Below are 5,409 nucleotides of genomic sequence, written 5' to 3'. Positions count from 1 at the left end.
CTGTAAAACCTAGGATCATCAAACTTTGTCAGTTGATGCGTCTTCAGTCTTCGGTTTGTGTCAACCAAAAAGTAGGTCACCGTGACCTACTTTTGGTATTTGACAGCTAAATTACTATATTTCAGACACTATTTGACCTACAATCATCAAACTTTGTCAGTTGATGCATCTTGAGTCTTCGGAGTGTATCGACCAAAAAGTAGGTCACTGTGACCTACTTTTGGCATTTGACAGTTATATTTATATATTTCAGTCACTAATTGACCTACAATCATCAAACTTTGACAGTTGATGCATCTTGAGTCTACGGAGTGTGTCGACCAAAAAGTAGGTCACCTTGACCTACTTTTGGAATTTGACGGCTATATTTATATATTTCAGATACTATTTGACCTACAGTCATCAAACTTTGTCAGTTGATGGGTCTTGCATGTTCGAAGGGTTTCGACCAAAAAGTAGGTCACCTTGACCTACTTCAGGGGTCGAAATTAACTTTTTCTACCACAGGCTAGTTTTAGCCTGTGGGTAAAAAATCCACAGGCTAAAATGAAAACCTACAAGCTAAAATAAAAATAATGAAGCAGTGCTCTTTTTTCATGTTTTTAAAAAAAATCAATTACATGTATTTTCCCCATCATTATTCATTACTGAGCCTTGTGGGTCAACAGGCATCGTTTGGAAAAGACACTAAGTTACGTAAGTCATGTTTAGGTCTCTTGATTATCACACCTCTAATCCACAACCTGTTTACCGCAGGTCTAGATCCAGTCTTCCAATTTCATGCCACATTAGGGTTGTCACTAGTGATTTTTCAAAGCGCATCCGGGACTCATGGTTTTATAAGCAGCACGATCATGAGTCCCATGGACTTTTTTGATAATCGTCTACGCGGTGAGCAGTGCACTCGTGTCATCACTACAACCCAACCTCAATATGACAATAAATTAATTTAGAGAGGACATTCTCATGATTCTGATAAAAATAACTACCGGAAGACTTGGTAAAACATAGACTCTGACTTTTTTTTTTTTCCTTCTTAGATAAATGAATAACAAAAACCTCATACTTAGAATTCAATTTAATCACCCCTATAGGTGAACAGGACTCGTGGCACATAATCCGATGTCCGACCTCTAAAGCATTTGTTTGACTCCCGAGTTCCTTAAAAATCGTAAAAGAAAAATCCGGATAGAAACGGTTGTTGAAGTCGATCGTTCATGTAAGCGTTTGTATGATTCAGAGAGCAAGTTTAAGAAAAGCGAATGGCGCATTACCATATAAAACGGATACGATACGATCATAGTTTGTAAATCACCACTCGCTAAAATTTTCGAGTGTCCACTATTTTTACTCGCTATTCTTCAAATGTACTAGCATTTTGCGAGTATTTCTCGCTAATTTCGAGCCCTGCTACTTTTGGAATTGGACGGCTATATTTATATATTTCAGATAATATTTGACCTACAGTCATCAAACTTTGTCAGTTGTTGGGTCTTGCATGTTCGAAGGGTTTTGACCAAAAAGTAGGTCAACTTGACCTACTTTTGGAATTGGACGGCTATATTTATATATTTCAGATACTATTTGACCTACAGTCATCAAACTTTGTCAGTTGATGGGTCTTGCATGTTCGGAGTTCGCTGACCAAAAAGTAGGTCACCATGACCTACGATTGGAATTTGACAGCTATATTTCAATATTCAGATACTAATTGGCTTAAAATCATCAAACTTTGTCAGTTGATATTTCTTGGGTTCTCAAAATGTGTAAACCAAAAAGTAGGTCACATTGACCTACTTTTTTTGAATTCTTAGGATTTAACTAAAGATTTAGAATACTAAGAGGCTAAGAATAGAAATGGTGGGGTTGTACAATTTATCAGAAGAGCGATTCTAGGCCCTTGGGCCTCTTGTTATCGTACAGTTTTCAAATTTTGTACAGAAATAATCTACAATAAGAGGAAGAAGCCTATAGATTTTGGGGACATTTCACTTTGTCTGTCTGTCTGTATGGCATGATCTTTGTCATTATGAACACTTTCTTTGTGACACAATAACTCAAAAAGTTTTCATTGTACAGTTTTCAAATTTTGTACAGAAATGCTTTACAATAAGAGGAAGACACCTATAAATATTGGGGTCATGTCACTTTGTCTGTCTGTTGGAATGTCATCATCTTTCTTATTATGACCGTATTTATTTACCACTGTCTAAGGGAGATAATTCAATTTGAATTATGATATGCATTGTATTGATCTATAGAAAATTTACAAGAAATAATTCTACAACATTGTGTATGAGTATATATTTGTTTTTTTTTTTAATGTGATATAAAAAATGCTTGATGCTACATGTATATTAAATTAAAACACGTCATTCCCAGTCAACAACTTTCGATCGGAATCGGAATGCGAAATAAAATAAAATTTCTTATATCCGGTTGCAAAATGAAACTGCTTCATGATTATGTAGTAGCCTGGTTCCCGAGGCCTTCCGATGTGCAAGCACGAATTCCAATCTGAAAGTTAGCAAAATTCCTCATAAGTGTTATCCCCAAGTAACTGAAACATGTCTGTGTTATATATTTCGAAGGTTCTTTAATCTCCACATGAAACAATGCCAAATCTCCTTTTTAAGGTCTTTCTAGTCACGTATTTCTCATGTCATACTGTGGAATGAATTGCTACTCCTCCTACTGCTAGCTAACTTTTTGATCTGAGAACTGACACTCTCAAACTTCCTCCATGAGTCTTGCTCAAAAAGCTCACCTCTGATCTAAAAATTATAAACAATGTCACAAACATCAGTATAATCAGTAAAGATTTGTATCAGGAATAGTAGTAAATACACAATACACATACATCATAAATATTAATTATGTCATAATTTTATCATAGATAAATAATGAAACAAGTCTGTAATTTTTGTAGAAGATGAACAACCAACTGTGAATTTTGAATGTCAATATATTTCCCTTTTCTTCTAAAGTTTTATATTCATGCAGGTTTTACTTACACAAACAAGAGGGAGGGAATGCTGATGTCTGCTTGTATGCATGCCACATTCGTCACTTCCACTCAGAAATTTCTCATTTTCAATAAAGTCATCTGAAGATCTGGCCTCTCCTTTTTAAAAGGATCTCCATGATGCACCTGAAATAAAACAAGGTAGGTCAGTTCATTATATACCAAAAAATCATGCATTTGTCACTATTGTGTTTTATCAATCCAGAAAATGTCAGTATTGAATTTAATCAATTTGGGATTGAATTTCTTCCACTAACAAAGGGAACATATTTTAGAATATGATAAACTTCTTAACTCACCTTTAGATGCCAGAAATAATTGTTTTTATTATTGCTATAAGAGGTGGGAAACTTGAAATAACAGACTGTAACAAATTGATTTAGTTGTTAACCTGTTCTGGAAGTCTGTAATTCTTTATTCAAGTTGGATGTCAATTCCTTCCAATATGAATTAGTGTGGAGGAGGATGGGTCCTTGAATACCCCTTTAGAAATTCTTTCTCCATCTCTTTCCATCTGGAGTCTGTAGACTACATGGTAAAATAAAGAGATCAATCTGGTTATCTTTCTTTTCTTTTTTCCACAAAACTATATTAAGAATCATTAATTTGGTACACAAGTACCACTAGACAAAATTTTCAATACAGTGAGAGGAACATAAATGCAAAACTTTGTTTTGGGGAATGAATGAGGGTTTCTCCAGATGGTGATCTTCTATATTTTTTTCTTTGAAGTTTTAGCAGGTGTGAATTTAGTATCAAATCCAAGCAGTACCAACGAGTTTGTGCAAAAGCATAACAATGAATGTTACTATAGCGCCATATCATGTACTTCAAATTATGTAAAATTTGTTTTTGTTGTTAGATACAGAATTCCTGGCTACTACATAAGATTTTTAAATTGAAGTGTATGAACTCAGTTCTCTCATAAAGAAGACAAAGAATTTGAGTTACAAACAAATGCAAAATATAATGCTAACACAAATATAGAATACCTCAATGTATAACATTTGGCAATATATAAAAACTGTGGGCCGACCTACAAATACAATTTTGGACAAGCGGGACTGAGTCGGAGAGGAATAGTAACTGTTGACAATGAAATTGTTAGTGATCCCCTCTGAAATCTGCAGAATATTCACAGTAAACCAAAGTAACAACAGAAACTTTAAATCAAGCCTATTGGATCAAGCATAAAGTTGGCAGGTCAACATAAGAATTAAATAATTGACACTGTGAGAGACCATGATACTGAATTATAAAATGCATAAATAGCCTTATCTCCTACACAAGCAATATATACATCTTATTATACCTGTTGGCATGGTTTTGCATATTCATGAAGCATTATATATGAGGGTGTTTTTTCACCCACTATCATATGTTTCTTCTTTCCATATGTATGGAAAATTATCTGAAATTAAAACAATTAATATATATAGTGATACACATGTATATAATTTCGAGAATCTGTAAAATTGTACACTTTAAGTCCAATAAAAGCTTAAAACACCTCCATCATCGCACAAAAAAGTAATCGTTTAAACTTCAGCTATAGCCTATATAGTCTTATCAAAGTAAAGCACATCATGAGATCTATATGTAATCAAAAATTGTCCAAAAATGAGTGGAGGAAATTCGATCTGAAATTGCCCGTTCGAAATAGGAAAACTGGTGCGTGTCATCTATAAAACTCAGTCTATATCTTCACCAGCAACCCTATGCAACCCAACAATAGTAGAAAAAACGAAGTGACACGGTTAGATTTAATTTAACACACGTGAAAAATATGCGAGTTGACGAATCACCTACTTGCTTGAAAACAAAGGGATAAGACTATATCAAACAAGCGTGTCACATGGAAAACCAAGTATTATATATTTCCTAAGGTCTGTCTCTGGCAATTAATGACATAAAATCGAAAGTGACACAGCTAATTAAGCCATGATACGCTCATTTACGTACATTCCCATTACTTACCATTGAGTCCGCCATATTGGATTTTGATCAGTGGAAGAATCCATTCGACAGTGAGTGCCTGGCCTTCGTGCTTGCACATCGGAAGGCCTCGGGAACCAGGCTACACACACAGGTGCTTGTGGACAAGACTTCCGGTACCCCCTTCTTTTATTTTTAAATGTTCAATTCCTTGGGTATTTCGGACGTATTTTTGATAAAATATGTAACTTCAGAGTTTATCTATTTCAATGGAATACACAAATCTCGCATAGAAACCGTTTTTAAAAATGTCATCACCGATCATATATTGTTGTTGGTGTAAACTTTTCACATTTTCATCTTCTCCAGAACCACTTGGTCAATTTCAACCAAACTTGGCATAAAGCATCCTTGGGTGAAGGGCTTTCAAGTTTATTTAAATGAAGGAC

General features: G+C 34.7%; 1 long non-coding RNA gene across 2 annotated transcripts; it reads right to left on the bottom strand.

The window, feature by feature from the left end:
* Window positions 1–2,288: 2,288 nt before the first annotated feature.
* On the bottom strand, window positions 2,289–5,126 carry LOC125666083 (uncharacterized). 2 transcript variants are annotated; one of them, XR_007366499.2, is made up of 5 exons: window positions 5,003–5,126; window positions 4,338–4,436; window positions 3,417–3,553; window positions 3,015–3,151; window positions 2,289–2,774 (listed from the first exon to the last, which is right to left on the bottom strand). It is a non-coding gene; the product is annotated as an uncharacterized LOC125666083 (long non-coding RNA). The 2 variants fall into 2 exon arrangements; XR_007366500.2 differs by having other exon boundaries at window positions 4,988–5,011.
* Between the last annotated feature and the right edge of the window lie 283 nt (window positions 5,127–5,409).

Source organism: Ostrea edulis, chromosome 10, assembly GCF_947568905.1.
Source record: "Ostrea edulis chromosome 10, xbOstEdul1.1, whole genome shotgun sequence".
Taxonomy (NCBI): Eukaryota; Metazoa; Mollusca; class Bivalvia; order Ostreida; family Ostreidae; genus Ostrea; species Ostrea edulis.
The sequence above is the reverse complement of the archived record's forward strand: the minus strand, read 5'-3'. Positions and strand labels throughout refer to the sequence as shown.